At 45.9% G+C, this 17,158-nt stretch overlaps 8 non-coding genes across 8 annotated transcripts; all 8 read right to left on the bottom strand.

The window, feature by feature from the left end:
* Window positions 1-683: 683 nt before the first annotated feature.
* On the bottom strand, window positions 684-756 carry Trnak-cuu (transfer RNA lysine (anticodon CUU)). Its single transcript has one exon. It is a non-coding gene; the product is annotated as a tRNA-Lys (tRNA).
* A 1,431-nt stretch (window positions 757-2,187) lies between these two features.
* Window positions 2,188-2,260, bottom strand: Trnak-cuu (transfer RNA lysine (anticodon CUU)). The gene has a single exon. It is a non-coding gene; the product is annotated as a tRNA-Lys (tRNA).
* A 1,442-nt stretch (window positions 2,261-3,702) lies between these two features.
* On the bottom strand, window positions 3,703-3,775 carry Trnak-cuu (transfer RNA lysine (anticodon CUU)). The gene has a single exon. It is a non-coding gene; the product is annotated as a tRNA-Lys (tRNA).
* A 1,432-nt stretch (window positions 3,776-5,207) lies between these two features.
* Window positions 5,208-5,280, bottom strand: Trnak-cuu (transfer RNA lysine (anticodon CUU)). The gene has a single exon. It is a non-coding gene; the product is annotated as a tRNA-Lys (tRNA).
* Window positions 5,281-6,716: 1,436 nt separating this feature from the next.
* Window positions 6,717-6,789, bottom strand: Trnak-cuu (transfer RNA lysine (anticodon CUU)). The gene has a single exon. It is a non-coding gene; the product is annotated as a tRNA-Lys (tRNA).
* Window positions 6,790-8,218: 1,429 nt separating this feature from the next.
* Trnak-cuu (transfer RNA lysine (anticodon CUU)) lies at window positions 8,219-8,291 on the bottom strand. Its single transcript has one exon. It is a non-coding gene; the product is annotated as a tRNA-Lys (tRNA).
* Window positions 8,292-9,721: 1,430 nt separating this feature from the next.
* Window positions 9,722-9,794, bottom strand: Trnak-cuu (transfer RNA lysine (anticodon CUU)). The gene has a single exon. It is a non-coding gene; the product is annotated as a tRNA-Lys (tRNA).
* A 1,433-nt stretch (window positions 9,795-11,227) lies between these two features.
* Trnak-cuu (transfer RNA lysine (anticodon CUU)) lies at window positions 11,228-11,300 on the bottom strand. Its single transcript has one exon. It is a non-coding gene; the product is annotated as a tRNA-Lys (tRNA).
* Between the last annotated feature and the right edge of the window lie 5,858 nt (window positions 11,301-17,158).

Below are 17,158 nucleotides of genomic sequence, written 5' to 3'. Positions count from 1 at the left end.
CCATTTGCTACTTCTGCAGAAGCAGCGGCAGCGACGACGACGACGACGACCGCGAGAGGCTCTGACATATGTGAGAAATACATCTATAAAATGTAATTCAGACTGCCTCGTCCCACCTTATGCTGAACCGCTTTGGCAAAGGCTTTATCTGCGCCATTCGCCTTAATCACATCTGAGAGTAATTCTTAATAAAAGGCATGTCGCTAATTGTTCGTCATCACAGATACTGTTTGCTATACGGCCACGACGCGCAACTGATTTCCAAAATTCGACTTCTTCCTTTGAGGATGGAACTCACGACTCTTGGTTTACTAGTCCAGCGCCCTACCACTGAGCTAAAGAGGCGCGGCCTAGCGGTACGTTTGCGTACTTCGTCTTTACGGTCGTCTGGATCATCAGACTTCAGCTGACAACACTTCATATTACCGACTAATATTTGCAGCTATGGCGACCCATTACTGCTTGGCTACACATCTGACACGTAACCGATGTCCTCTCCAAACAACAACAATTGCATTTCAGAACATGTCTTTCACACATGTCTACAAAATCACCCTCACCTTCAAATACAGTTTCCTTGCGACTGACAGAGACGTAGGCAAAGTTTAAAGTTGCTATTTCCATTACATCACGTTAATCAGAAAAACGGTAATTTACATCTGCAGCGCAACAAAATTCCGTTTCGGACAGCGTGGGACTCGAACCCACGACCCGGAGAATAAGAGTCTCATGCTCTACCGACTGAGCTAGCCGGGCTGCTTCCGTGAATACTTGCCGGGCAGCACGTCACACAGTACTCGTTTGTGTTGGGTGGTCCCATACAGAATCTCTCCATGCTGCCTAATGTTTTCCTAACGTCACACTCGTCACGTACTTCACTTTTATTTCATAATCATTTCTGAGAGGTAAGGAATTGCATGACAACCTGCAGAGCTAGTGGCGTCAAAATTAACACTCATACTTGATGTGACTCAAAAGGCGAACGAGTTACTTTCCGACGTTGTTTTAGATATGCAAGTGCCAGTGGAAACTCGCGGTGACGGCACTCTGCCGACCATTTCGCTAGTTAACACCGGTCTTGTAGTGTGTGTTTCAAGCTCAAGAGCATCTCCAAGCAGAAAATGGTCAACAGCAACATTCAGACGGTTTCGTACTGCTCAAATGCTACATTAAAACGGTATGTTTCTTTTTCAGAACTGATAAAACACGAGCGTGACAGCATTCGAATCTGTAATCTTCAGATCCGAAGTCCGACGCCTTATCCATTAGGCCACACAGTCACTGACGACCAAGTGCACCTTGTATATGACTCATCTCGAAACGCTCACACCCCTGATAATTTGTGTTTTCGTTCTACACAGCCGCTGCCCTTGCTCTTTCCCACCCATTCGTTACATTCAACCTCTTACGTGACCGACCAAATATAGACTGGGAAAACAAGACCACACACTTTGTGCATACGGAATCGAAGGCAGGGCGTGCCTCGCCGCATTTGCCACGATGGCCATTTGCTACTTCTGCAGAAGCAGCGGCAGCGACGACGACGACGACGACCGCGAGAGGCTCTGACATATGTGAGAAATACATCTATAAAATGTAATTCAGTCTGCCTCGTCCCACCTTATGCTGAACCGCTTTGGCAAAGGCTTTATCTGCGCCATTCGAATTAATCACATCTGAGAGTAATTCTTAATAAAAGGCATCTCGCTAATTGTTCGTCATCACAGATACTGTTTGCTATACGGCCACGACGCGCAACTCATTTCCAAAATTCGACTTCTTCCTTTGAGGATGGAACTCACGACCCTTGGTTTACTAGTCCAGTGCTCTACCACTGAGCGAAAGAGGCGCGGCCTAGCGGTGCTTTTGCGTACTTCGTCCTTACGGTCGTCTGGATCATCAGACTTCAGCAGACAACACTTCATATTACCGACTAATATTTGCAGCTATGGCGACCCATTATTGCTTGGCTACACATCTGACACGTAACCGATGTCCTCTCCAAACAACAACACTTGCCTTTCAGAACATGTCTTTCACACATGTCTACAAAATCACCTTCACCTTCAAATACAGTTTCCTTGCGACTGACAGAGACGTAGGCAAAGTTTAAAGTTGCTATTTCCATTACATCACGTTAATCAGAAAAACGGTAATTTACATCTGCAGCGGAACAAAATTCCGTTTCGCCCAGCGTGGGGCTCGATCCCACGACCCTGAGATTAAGAGTCTCATGCTCTACCGACTGAGCTAGCCGGGCTGCTTCGGTGAATGCTTGCCGGGCAGCACGTCACACAGTACTCGTTTGGGTTGGGTGGTCCCATACAGAATCTCTCCATGCTGCCTAATGTTTTCCTAACGTCACACTCGTCACGTACTACACTTTTATTTCATAATCATTTCTGAGAGGTAAGGAATTGCATGACAACCTGCAGAGCTAGTGGCATCAAAATTAACACTCATACTTGATGTGACTCAAAAGGCGAACGAGTTACTTTCCGACGTTGTTTTAGATGTGCAAGTGCCAGTGGAAACTCGCGGTGACGGCACTCTGCCGACCATTTCGCTAGTTAACACCGGTCTTGTAGTGTGTGTTTCAAGCTCAAGAGCATCACCAAGCAGAAAATGGTCAACAGCAACATTCAGACGGTTTAGTACTGCTCAAATGCTACATTAAAACGGTATGTTTCTTTTTCAGAACTGATAAAACACGAGCGTGACAGCATTCGAACCTGTAATCTTCAGATCCGAAGTCCAGCGCCTTATCTATTAGGCCACACAGTGACTGACGTCCAAGTGCAACTTGTATATGACTCATCTCGAAACGATCACACCCCTGATAATTTGTGTTTTCGTTCTACACAGCCGCTGCCCTTGCTCTTTCCCACCCATTCGTTACATTCAACCTCTTACGTGACCGACCAAATATAGACTGGGAAACAAGACCACACACTTCGTGCATACGGAATCGAAGGAACGGCGTGCCTCGCCGCATTTGCCACGATGGCCATTTGCTACTTCTGCAGAAGCAGCGGCGGCGACGACGACGACGACGACGACGACGACGACCGCGAGACGCTCTGACATATGTGAGAAATACATCTATAAAATGTAATTCAAACTGCCTCGTCCCACATTATGCTGAACCGCTTTGGCAAAGGCTTTATCTGCGCCATTCGCCTTAATCTCATCTGAGAGTAATTCTTAATAAAATGCATGTCGCTAATTGTTCGTCATCACAGATACTGTTTGCTATACGGCCACGACGCGCAACTGATTTCGAAAATTCGACTTCTTCCTTTGAGGATGGAACTCACGACCCTTGGTTTACTAGTCCAGCGCTCTAACACTGAGCTAAAGAGGCGCGGCCTAGCGGTACTTTTGCGTACTTCGTCCTTACGGTCGTCTGGATCATCAGACTTCAGCTGACAACACTTCATATTACCGACTAATATTTGCAGCTATGGCGACCCATTACTGCTTGGCTACACATCTGACACGTAACCGATGTCCTCTCCAAACAACAACACTTGCATTTCAGAACATGTCTTTCACACATGTCTACAAAATCACCTTCACCTTCAAATACAGTTTCCTTGCGACTGACAGAGACGTAGGCAAAGTTTAAAGTTGCTATTTCCATTACATCACGTTAATCAGAAAAACGGTAATTTACATCTGCAGCGTAACAAAACTCCGTTTCGCCCAGCGTGGGGCTCGAACCCACGACCCTGAGATTAAGAGTCTCATGCTCTACCGACTGAGCTAGCCGGGCTGCTTCGGTGAATACTTGCCGGGCAGCACGTCACACAGTACTCGTTTGGGTTGGGTGGTCCCATACAGAATCTCTCCATGCTGCCTAATGTTTTCCTAACGTCACACTCGTCACGTACTTCACTTTTATTTCATAATCATTTCTGAGAGGTAAGGAATTGCATGACAACCTGCAGAGCTAGTGGCGTCAAAATTAACACTCATACTTGATGTGACTCAAAAGGCGAACGAGTTACTTTCCGACGTTGTTTTAGATGTGCAAGTGCCAGTGGAAACTCGCGGTGACGGCACTCTGCCGACCATTTCGCTAGTTAACCCCGGTCTTGTAGTGTGTGTTTCAAGCTCAAGAGCATCTCCAAGCAGAAAATGGTCAACAGCAACATTCAGACGGTTTCGTACTGCTCAAATGCTACATTAAAACGGTATGTTTCTTTTTCAGAACTGATAAAACACGAGCGTGACAGCATTCGAACCTGTAATCTTCAGATCCGAAGTCCGACGCCTTATCCATTAGGCCACACAGTCACTGACGACCAAGTGCAACTTGTATATGACTCATCTCGAAACGCTCACACCCCTGATAATTTGTGTTTTCGTTCTACACAGCCGCTGCCCTTGCTCTTTCCCACCCATTCGTTACATTCAACCTCTTACGTGACCGACCATATATAGACTGGGAAACAAGACCACACACTTTGTGCATACGGAATCGAAGGCAGGGCGTGCCTCGCCGCATTTGCCACGATGGCCATTTGCTACTTCTGCAGAAGCAGCGGCGGCGACGACGACGACGACGACGACCGCGAGAGGCTCTGACATATGTGGAAATACATCTATAGATTGTAATTCAGACTGCCTCGTCCCACCTTATGCTGAACCGCTTTGGCAAAGGCTTTATCTGCGCCATTCGCCTTAATCACATCTGAGAGTAATTCTTAATAAAAGGCATGTCGCTAATTCTTCGTCATCACAGATACTGTTTGCTATACGGCCACGACGCGCAACTGATTTCCAAAATTCGACTTCTTCCTTTCAGGATGGAACTCACGACCCTTGGTTTACTAGTCCAGTGCTCTACCACTGAGCTAAAGAGGCGCGGCCTAGCGGTGCTTTTGCGTACTTCGTCCTTACGGTCGTCTGGATCATCAGACTTCAGCTGACAACACTTCATATTACCGACTAATATTTGCAGCTATGGCGACCCATTATTGCTTGGCTACACATCTGACACGTAACCGATGTCCCCTCCAAACAACAACACTTGCATTTCAGAACATGTCTTTCACACATGTCCACAAAATCACCTTCACCTTCAAATACAGTTTCCTTGCGACTGACAGAGACGTAGGCAAAGTTTAAAGTTGCTATTTCCATTACATCACGTTAATCAGAAAAACGGTAATTTACATCTGCAGCGGAACAAAATTCCGTTTCGCCCAGCGTGGGGCTCGAACCCACGACCCTGAGATTAAGAGTCTCATGCTCTACCGACTTAGCTAGCCGGGCTGCTTCGGTGAATGCTTGCCGGGCAGCACGTCACACAGTACTCGTTTGGGTTGGGTGGTCCCATACAGAATCTCTCCATGCTGCCTAATGTTTTCCTAACGTCACACTCGTCACGTACTTCACTTTTATTTCATAATCATTTCTGAGAGGTAAGGAATTGCATGACAACCTGCAGAGCTAGTGGCGTCAAAATTAACACTCATACTTGATGTGACTCAAAAGGCGAACGAGTTACTTTCCGACGTTGTTTTAGATGTGCAAGTGCCATTCGAGACTCGCGGTGACGGCACTCTGCCGACCATTTCGCTAGTTAACACCGGTCTTGTAGTGTGTGTTTCAAGCTCAAGAGCATCTCCAAGAAGAAAATGGTCAACAGCAACATTCAGACGGCTTCTTACTGCTCAAATGCTACATTAAAACGGTATGTTTCTTTTTCAGAACTGATAAAACACGAGCGTGACAGCATTCGAACCTGTAATCTTCAGATCCGAAGTCCGACGCCTTATCCATTAGGCCACACAGTCACTAACGACCAAGTGCAACTTGTATATGACTCATCTCGAAACGCTCACACCCCTGATAATTTGTGTTTTCTTTCTACACAGCCGCTGCCCTTGCTCTTTCCCACCCATTCGTTACATTCAACCTCTTACGTGACCGACCAAATATAGACTGGGAAACAAGACCACACACTTCGTGCATACGGAATCGAAGGCACGGCGTGCCTCGCCGCATTTGCCACGATGGCCATTTGCTACTTCTGCAGAAGCGGCGGCGGCGACGACGACGACGACGACGACGACCGCGAGAGGCTCTGACATATGTGAGAAATACATCTATAAAATGTAATTCAGACTGCCTCGTCCCACCTTATGCTGAACCGCTTTGGCAAAGGCTTTATCTGCGCTATTCGCCTTAATCACATCTGAGAGTAATTCTTAATTAAAGGCATGTCGCTAATTGTTCGTCATCACAGATACTGTTTGCTATACGGCCACGAAGCGCAACTGATTTCCAAAATTCGACTTCTTCCTTTGAGGATGGAACTCACGACCCTTGGTTTACTAGTGCAGCGCCCTACCACTGAGCTAAAGAGGCGCGGCCTAGCGGTACTTTTGCGTACTTCGTCTTTACGGTCGTCTGGATCATCAGACTTCAGCAGACAACACTTCATATTACCGACTAATATTTGCAGCTATGGCGACCCATTACTGCTTGGCTACACATCTGACACGTAACCGATGTCCCCTCCAAACAACAACACTTGCATTTCAGAACATGTCTTTCACACATGTCCACAGAATCACCTTCACCTTCAAATACAGTTTCCTTGCGACTGACAGAGACGTAGGCAAAGTTTAAAGTTGCTATTTCCATTACATCACGTTAATCAGAAAAACGGTAATTTACATCTGCAGCGGAACAAAATTCCGTTTCGCCCAGCGTGGGGCTCGAACCCACGACCCTGAGATTAAGAGTCTCATGCTCTACCGACTTAGCTAGCCGGGCTGCTTCGGTGAATGCTTGCCGGGCAGCACGTCACACAGTACTCGTTTGGGTTGGGTGGTCCCATACAGAATCTCTCCATGCTGCCTAATGTTTTCCTAACGTCACACTCGTCACGTACTTCACTTTTATTTCATAATCATTTCTGAGAGGTAAGGAATTGCATGACAACCTGCAGAGCTAGTGGCGTCAAAATTAACACTCATACTTGATGTGACTCAAAAGGCGAACGAGTTACTTTCCGACGTTGTTTTAGATGTGCAAGTGCCATTCGAGACTCGCGGTGACGGCACTCTGCCGACCATTTCGCTAGTTAACACCGGTCTTGTAGTGTGTGTTTCAAGCTCAAGAGCATCTCCAAGAAGAAAATGGTCAACAGCAACATTCAGACGGCTTCGTACTGCTCAAATGCTACATTAAAACGGTATGTTTCTTTTTCAGAACTGATAAAACACGAGCGTGACAGCATTCGAACCTGTAATCTTCAGATCCGAAGCCCGACACCTTATCCATTAGGCCACACAGTCACTGACGACCAAGTGCAACTTGTATAGGACTCATCTCGAAACGCTCACACCCATGATAATTTGTGTTTTCGTTCTACACAGCCGCTGCCCTTGCTCTTTCCCACCCATTCGTTACATTCAACCTCTTACGTGACCGACCAAATATAGACTGGGAAACAAGACCACACAATTTGTGCATACGGAATCGAAGGCAGGGCGTGCCTCGCCGCATTGGCCACGATGGCCATTTCCTACTTCTGCAGAAGCAGCGGCGGCGACGACGACGACGACGACCGCGAGAGGCTCTGACATATGTGGAAATACATCTATAAAATGTAATTCAGACTACCTCGTCCCACCTTATGCTGAACCGCTTTGGCAAAGGCTTTATCTGCGCCATGCGAATTAATCACATCTGAGAGTAATTCTTAATAAAAGGCATGTCGCTAATTGTTCGTCATCATAGATACTGTTTGCTATACGGCCACGACGCGCAACTGATTTCCAAAATTCGACTTCTTCCTTTGAGGATGGAACTCACGGCCCTTGGTTTACTAGTCCAGTGCTCTACCACTGAGCTAAAGAGGCGCGGCCTAGCGGTACTTTTGCGTACTTCGTCCTTACGGTCGTCTGGATCATCAGACTTCAGATGAAAACACTTCATATTACCGACTAATATTTGCAGCTATGGCAACCCATTACTGCTTGGCTACACATCTGACACGTAACCGAAGTCCTCTCCAAACAACAACACTTGCATTTCAGAACATGTCTTTCACACATGTCTACAAAATAACCTTCACCTTCAAATACAGTTTCCTTGCGACTGACAGAGACTTAGGCAAAGTTTAAAGTTGCTATTTCCATTACATCACGTTAATCAGAAAAACGGTAATTTACATCTGCAGCGGAACAAAATTCCGTTTCGCCCAGCGTGGGGCTCGAACCCACGACCCTGAGATTAAGAGTCTCATGCTCTACCGACTGAGCTAGCCGGGCTGCTTCGGTGAATACTTGCCGGCAGCACGTCACACAGTACTCGTTTGGGTTGGGTGGTCCCATACAGAATCTCTCCATGCTGCCTAATGTTTTCCTAACGTCACACTCGTCACGTACTTCACTTTTATTTCATAATCATTTCTGAGAGGTAAGGAATTGCATGACAACCTGCAGAGCTAGTGGCGTCAAAATTAACACTCATACTTGATGTGACTCAAAAGGCGAACGAGTTACTTTCCGACGTTGTTTTAGATATGCAAGTGCCAGTGGAAACTCGCGGTGACGGCACTCTGCCGACCATTTCGCTAGTTAACACCGGTCTTGTAGTGTGTGTTTCAAGCTCAAGAGCATCTCCAAGCAGAAAATGGTCAACAGCAACATTCAGACGGTTTCGTACTGCTCAAATGCTACATTAAAACGGTATGTTTCTTTTTCAGAACTGATAAAACACGAGCGTGACAGCATTCGAATCTGTAATCTTCAGATCCGAAGTCCGACGCCTTATCCATTAGGCCACACAGTCACTGACGACCAAGTGCACCTTGTATATGACTCATCTCGAAACGCTCACACCCCTGATAATTTGTGTTTTCGTTCTACACAGCCGCTGCCCTTGCTCTTTCCCACCCATTCGTTACATTCAACCTCTTACGTGACCGACCAAATATAGACTGGGAAAACAAGACCACACACTTTGTGCATACGGAATCGAAGGCAGGGCGTGCCTCGCCGCATTTGCCACGATGGCCATTTGCTACTTCTGCAGAAGCAGCGGCAGCGACGACGACGACGACGACCGCGAGAGGCTCTGACATATGTGAGAAATACATCTATAAAATGTAATTCAGACTGCCTCGTCCCACCTTATGCTGAACCGCTTTGGCAAAGGCTTTATCTGCGCCATTCGCCTTAATCACATCTGAGAGTAATTCTTAATAAAAGGCATGTCGCTAATTGTTCGTCATCACAGATACTGTTTGCTATACGGCCACGACGCGCAACTGATTTCCAAAATTCGACTTCTTCCTTTGAGGATGGAACTCACGACTCTTGGTTTACTAGTCCAGCGCCCTACCACTGAGCTAAAGAGGCGCGGCCTAGCGGTACGTTTGCGTACTTCGTCTTTACGGTCGTCTGGATCATCAGACTTCAGCTGACAACACTTCATATTACCGACTAATATTTGCAGCTATGGCGACCCATTACTGCTTGGCTACACATCTGACACGTAACCGATGTCCTCTCCAAACAACAACAATTGCATTTCAGAACATGTCTTTCACACATGTCTACAAAATCACCTTCACCTTCAAATACAGTTTCCTTGCGACTGACAGAGACGTAGGCAAAGTTTAAAGTTGCTATTTCCATTACATCACGTTAATCAGAAAAACGGTAATTTACATCTGCAGCGCAACAAAATTCCGTTTCGGACAGCGTGGGACTCGAACCCACAACCCGGAGAATAAGAGTCTCATGCTCTACCGACTGAGCTAGCCGGGCTGCTTCCGTGAATACTTGCCGGGCAGCACGTCACACAGTACTCGTTTGTGTTGGGTGGTCCCATACAGAATCTCTCCATGCTGCCTAATGTTTTCCTAACGTCACACTCGTCACGTACTTCACTTTTATTTCATAATCATTTCTGAGAGGTAAGGAATTGCATGACAACCTGCAGAGCTAGTGGCGTCAAAATTAACACTCATACTTGATGTGACTCAAAAGGCGAACGAGTTACTTTCCGACGTTGTTTTAGATATGCAAGTGCCAGTGGAAACTCGCGGTGACGGCACTCTGCCGACCATTTCGCTAGTTAACACCGGTCTTGTAGTGTGTGTTTCAAGCTCAAGAGCATCTCCAAGCAGAAAATGGTCAACAGCAACATTCAGACGGTTTCGTACTGCTCAAATGCTACATTAAAACGGTATGTTTCTTTTTCAGAACTGATAAAACACGAGCGTGACAGCATTCGAATCTGTAATCTTCAGATCCGAAGTCCGACGCCTTATCCATTAGGCCACACAGTCACTGACGACCAAGTGCACCTTGTATATGACTCATCTCGAAACGCTCACACCCCTGATAATTTGTGTTTTCGTTCTACACAGCCGCTGCCCTTGCTCTTTCCCACCCATTCGTTACATTCAACCTCTTACGTGACCGACCAAATATAGACTGGGAAAACAAGACCACACACTTTGTGCATACGGAATCGAAGGCAGGGCGTGCCTCGCCGCATTTGCCACGATGGCCATTTGCTACTTCTGCAGAAGCAGCGGCGGCGACGACGACGACGACGACGACCGCGAGAGGCTCTGACATATGTGGAAATACATCTATAAAATGTAATTCAGACTGCCTCGTCCCACCTTATGCTGAACCGCTTTGGCAAAGGCTTTATCTGCGCCATTCGCCTTAATCACATCTGAGAGTAATTCTTAATAAAAGGCATGTCGCTAATTGTTCGTCATCACAGATACTGTTTGCTATACGGCCACGACGCGCAACTGATTTCCAAAATTCGACTTCTTCCTTTGAGGATGGAACTCACGACCCTTGGTTTACTAGTCCAGCGCCCTACCTCTGAGCTAAAGAGGCGCGGCATAACGGTACATTTGCGTACTTCGTCCTTACTGTCGTCTGGATCATCAGACTTCAGCTGACAACACTTCATATTACCGACTAATATTTGCAGCTATGGCGACCCATTACTGCTTGGCTACACATCTGACACGTAACCGATGTCCTCTCCAAACAACAACACTTGCATTTCAGAACATGTCTTTCACACATGTCTACAAAATCACCTTCACCTTCAAATACAGTTTCCTTGCGACTGACAGAGACTTAGGCAAAGTTTAAAGTTGCTATTTCCATTACATCACGTTAATCAGAAAAACGGTAATTTACGTCTGCAGCGCAACAAAATTCCGTTTCGGACAGCGTGGGACTCGAACCCACGACCCGGAGAATAAGAGTCTCATGCTCTACCGACTGAGCTAGCCGGGCTGCTTCGGTGAATACTTGCCGGGCAGCACGTCACACAGTACTCGTTTGTGTTGGGTGGTCCCATACAGAATCTCTCCATGCTGCCTAATGTTTTCCTAACGTCACACTCGTCACGTACTTCACTTTTATTTCATAATCATTTCTGAGAGGTAAGGAATTGCATGACAACCTGCAGAGCTAGTGGCGTCAAAATTAACAGCCATACTTGATGTGACTCAAAAGGCGAACGAGTTACTTTCCGACGTTCTTTTAGATATGCAAGTGCCAGTGGAAACTCGCGGTGACGGCACTCTGCCGACCATTTCGCTAGTTAACACCGGTCTTGTAGTGTGTGTTTCAAGCTCAAGAGCATCTCCAAGCAGAAAATGGTCAACAGCAACATTCAGACGGTTTCGTACTGCTCAAATGCTACATTAAAACGGTATGTTTCTTTTTCAGAACTGATAAAACACGAGCGTGACAGCATTCGAATCTGTAATCTTCAGATCCGAAGTCCGACGCCTTATCCATTAGGCCACACAGTCACTGACGACCAAGTGCAACTTGTATATGACTCATCTCGAAACGCTCACACCCCTGATAATTTGTGTTTTCGTTCTACACAGCCGCTGCCCTTGCTCTTTCCCACCCATTCGTTACATTCAACCTCTTACGTGACCGACCAAATATAGACTGGGAAACAAGACCACACACTTCGTGCATACGGAATCGAAGGCAGGGCGTGCCTCGCCGCATTTGCCACGATGGCCATTTGCTACTTCTGCAGAAGCGGCGGCGGCGACGACGACGACGACGACGACGACCACGAGAGGCTCTGACATATGTGAGAAATACATCTGTAAAATGTAATTCAGACTGCCTCGTCCCACCTTATGCTGAACCGCTTTGGCAAAGGCTTTATCTGCGCCATTCGCCTTAATCACATCTGAGAGTAATTCTTAATAAAAGGCATGTCGCTAATTCTTCGTCATCACAGATACTGTTTGCTATACGGCCACGACGCGCAACTGATTTCCAAAATTCGACTTCTTCCTTTGAGGATGGAACTCACGACCCTTGGTTTACTAGTCCAGTGCTCTACCACTTTTTTTTTTTTTTTTTTTTGGGCCTCCCATCACCCCTTTTAGCCCATCCTTGCGCTCTCCATAATTCGCCTTCATTTGCGTCGGCTTCTCACGCCATGTACATTACCATAAACTGATGAGACGAAGTTAATCCCTTTATCGTGGAGAAACTAATGTACCCCTTCTTTGGGCTTATTGATAATGTGAAAAAAGAATGAAGTCTTCAGTAGGTAGAAACAGAAGTTATGTTCAGTTTGTTTCCTTCTTCATCGCTGTTTTTTGTTGTCACACTTAAAGCAAATAGTCTTCCTTGACAAAGAAACGTCAGAGGGCATTTCGAAACTGCCTCTTCTCTCTGAAAATGCTTAAAAAACAAACCATATTCGGTGAGAAGCAACTATTTATAATGGTTTCTTGAAAAATAAATTAATAAACGTTTAACTCAAAGAACGGCAATTCCGGTAAAAACTAAAATAATTTTTTTTTTTCACGATTGTTAAGTAAGTTAGTAGTGGTGAACACTCTCTTACGTTTGTCTTCTGTGTCCGCAGATATTTCTTGTTAATTCTTTTACATCAAGGTCTTGATTAAAAAATTTGCGTATGTTTCTTTATATTTACTAGTCTTCAGTAACATGTGATGCTCAGTTAGCAGAGAGATCCAAAAATCCTCTTGGCTTTTCTCTTCCTTCGTGAAGAGGTAATGGACCGTTGCCGCTTTCAGCCAATTGACTGCGTTGCGTTTCGTGTTAGGAAAGGGTACATCATCCGGTGTCAAAAAGTCCGCAGGCGTTATAGCGTTAGGTGACGTTCGAAGGATGAGTGCCAGCTTTCGTCGGACATTCAGCCAGATATCTTTAACCTTGTCGCACACGAAACGATGTTCTTCGTTATCAATTAAACTACACGTTGCACACAAAGGCGAATCCGCTAAGTGGATCGAATGAAGTTTCGAGTTTGTTGCAACTTTCCTATTTACAACAAAGTACCATGTTGCTTTCAGATGAGTAGCTAAGTTACGGTTATGAATATTTGCCCATATCACTTTCCAGTTAGAACATGGATAGTTTTGTTCTATTTTGTTGTTCTTCTTTTCTCCCATCAATTTGCCATATATTTCTTTTACGTTTGTCATGTCTTTTTCCGGAATTCTTGAACGTAGGTAGCTATATTCTATTAAAAACCATCGTAAATGGTAAAGTCCGCTCGGTATGTACTGCACATTAATGGGTGGAGAGAGGTCATCTGGAGCTATTTCAGATAGCAAGTGCGCGGCGATACAGCTGCCGGATTGTCTCCATTGTTGAAACGTATTGGAGATGTACAGAGCCTGCGACTTTTTAGTAACATTCGTTAAGTTTAAGCCGCCATTATTAGTGGCGAGCGTCAGAGTGTCATACTGGATTTTAAAGATGTGGCCACGGCTCACAAAATAGCCTATTGCTGACATAATTTGTTTGGCGATGCCGGCGGGTATTGGCAGTATCTGGGCGACATAATTGACTTTGGAAGTAATAGAGACGTTCGCTAAAGACACTCTCTGAATTTCATTTAATTGTCGAATACTATGTGTCCGTACACTAGCTCGTATGGTACTTAGTACTTGTCTATAGTTGGCCGCAATAGTTTGACGTATATTTTTTCGGAAATCAATGCCGAGACACTTCAAGGCTGTTAGCTCACGTAAGTGACCGTGTGTGCGCATGCCAATGCCTCATCCGATATTCAATATGCCGGACTTGGTTCTGTTTAACCTCGCGGCTGACGCTCGTTCGTATTTTTCTATTATGTGCATTGCCGTCTCGACTTCCGCTACATTCATAACGAGAAACCCAACATCGTCCGCATAAGCTTTACATATTATTTTGTTTCCTCGTATTTGCAATCCTTGTAACCGCTGAGTCAAGGTAGCGAGCAAAGGTTCGATGGCCATGGCAAAAAGTGCCATGGACAACGGACAACCTTGCCTGACGGAACATGCGATCTCGACTGGCCGGCTAGGCTGTCCATTTATGATGATTCTGGAGGAGTTATTCGTTACCAAACGTCGTATGAGGTCGACGAATCTCGGTGGAAAACCCATTGCGCCCATCGTTTTCAGGAGGTAGGAGTGGCTGATCCTGTCGAAGGCTTTATCGAAATCTAACGACACGATGGCACATTTTAGTCGACATACTTCTGCTATTGAAATTATGTCGCGGTAGTCGGACAGCGTCTGCTGAATTTTCCTATCTTTGCCCACGCTAGACTGATATGGGCCGGTGACGCTGGCCATTACATTTTTAAGTCTGTGGGCTAAGAGCCGCGAAAAAATTTTATAGTCACTGTTCAGCAGAGTGATTGGTCTCAAATTTCCAATTTTCTTGCCAGCCGATTTTTTTGCGATTAACACTATCATACCTTCGCGAAAATCTTTCGGTATCTCCTTATTGAGGTTCAGAAGTTCATTACAGATGCATGTAATTCTATGTTTTATATGTTCCCAGAAGACTTGATAAAATTCTGCTGGTATGCCGTCAGCTCCAGGGGATTTATTTTTTGCACTTTGATAGACAGCATAGTGTACATCGTCTTCGGTCGCCTCCGCTATTAGAGCTTCCGCGTACGCGTTACCAACGCGTCCTTGCAGGTGGGTCAGTAAATCGTCCTGTGCTTTTTCGTCTACCTCTTTATGTGAAAACAAGTTGTCGAAATGGGTTAGTATTTCTGCTTTTATGTCGTTGTGCATTGTCAAGGTGGTTCCATTATCAGTTTTAAGCTCCGTCAGTATTTTGCGGAATCCTCGTTTAGTTTCACGAATCACATGATATATCGAAGTGGCTTCTTTTTGCGCCACAGTCTCTGCTCTTGACCTTATTTGGTATCCTTCAAGGTGTTGTCGCCTTAATGTCAGTATTTTTGCCTGGAATTTTTTAATTCTCCCATGGTTCCCAATAGCTGTAGCACCTTGCAGGTAGAGTTCTCGGAGACAATGAAAGTAAAATTCTATCGTTCTTTTCCGCCAAAAGCTCTTCTCCCGGGAGTACTTGATGAAACATCTCCGGATCTGAGGTTTGGCGCATTTGAGCCACCAATCCAAGGTCGAGTGGTAAGAGCTGAGTTTGGTCTCGCAGGCTCTCCAAGTGGTGAGAAAGGCTTCTCGACAGGCAGGATCTTTTAAGTGTGAAACATTAAGTTTCCATGGCCCTTTATATCGACAGGTTCCTTGTCGTTCCAAATTTAATGTGCATATATATGCAGCGTGGTCCGAAAAAACGGTTGGCCAAACTTCAGACTGCAGGATGCGGTGTTTCAGATTGGGCGAGACATATATTCGATCCAACCGGCTCGCTGAATGATTAGTGAGGTGGATAAAGCCGGGTGCCGCGCCGTGCTTTTGCTCCCACGAATCAGTTAAACGGAGGTCGGTGACGATACGTTCCAGGTCCGGCGATTTGTTGTAGTTCGGAGTTTGGCCTTTGGCATGTATGACACTGTTAAAGTCGCCTCCAAGGATGGTATGGGTGCAGTGTACACCAAACAAAGGAACAATTCCCTCCTTAAAAAACTGTGCTCGTTGGCACCGATTGGTAGAACCAGATGGGGCATAGACATTAATAATCCTGGTGTTATAAAGCGTGCCGGCAATGCCTCTGCCGTTAGGCAGTTTTGTTACGTCTGTAATGACGACGCCCTCTTTGAAAAGAAATGCGGTACCCAAATCACATCCAATTCCAGGATTGACTATAGCATTATACCCCTGTATGAAGTCAAGTTCGATGTTTGTTACTTCTTGTAAAAACAAAATGTCCACATCAGCTGCATACAGGAAATCTTTTAAATTTTGTAAATTAAATGGGCTACAAATTTTATTGATGTTCAGCGTAGCGATCTTATAGGCCTGCAACGGAACTACGTTAGCCAAGACGGGAGTGTAATTAGGAAAAACTCTGGCAACATATCATTTCGAAAAAACATTAAGAATCTGACCCGAGAGACATGTGGACACAAGTCAGTAAAACCGTTCAGACTAGAAATATTCATGACTTGGGAAGGGATCAGTCGGCTTCTCCGTGTCTGGGACAGTATCCGTCGCGGCGATGACATTCAAGACGACGTCATCGCGTGGTGTGGCCGTCGTGGTGACTGTAACGGTTCCTGTGGTGTCCATAATTTCGTCCTCCTGTGTAGTGTCGTCGACATCGTCTGCCCACGGATTCGACAGCCCTGTCATCGGTTCGTCATTAAGTGGTGCACTATATTCAGGTGTTTGCTGGTGATTTTTATCTTCGGTTCGGGTAATTGCTACGTCATCGGAGGGCAAACTGGCAGAACCGGAGGTACTATCCAAGGACACAGGGTCTTCGTTAGATGACTGCTGATTGCACTGCAAGTTCTCAGATGCAGATTGACGTATTTTGCCCCCTATTTGCTTCGCCTGTTCACGCAGTTGTGGTGCAGTCTGCTCTGCACCTTGACGCGCGATCCTCCGTTTTTTAGATTTCTTGGGAGATGCGTCTCGTGGTGGACTTTGGACGGTACCTGAAGAAGCCTCAGGTTGCAAAGTAGCACTACTCGAAGTGACTGACGCCTGGTCTGATTTCATTGCACTTGACGGGCTGTGGTCAGTGCCTAAGGCAGCTGCAGGATTCGGAAGAGCACCACTAGAAACGGCTGGTTGCGAGTCCGTTTTCTGTGCACCTGATACGCTTTTGATACCTCCTAAAGAAGCTCCAGGATGCAGAGGAGCACTACCCGAAGCGACTGAGGTCGCGTCCGTATCCATTGCCTCATTGGGCGATTCCACGGCGACAAG

The sequence above is a fragment of the Schistocerca gregaria genome, chromosome 8, assembly GCF_023897955.1.
Source record: "Schistocerca gregaria isolate iqSchGreg1 chromosome 8, iqSchGreg1.2, whole genome shotgun sequence".
In the NCBI taxonomy this organism is placed as follows: Eukaryota; Metazoa; Arthropoda; class Insecta; order Orthoptera; family Acrididae; genus Schistocerca; species Schistocerca gregaria.
Note: the sequence above shows the minus strand (reverse complement) of the source record. Positions and strands in the feature narration are given on the sequence as shown.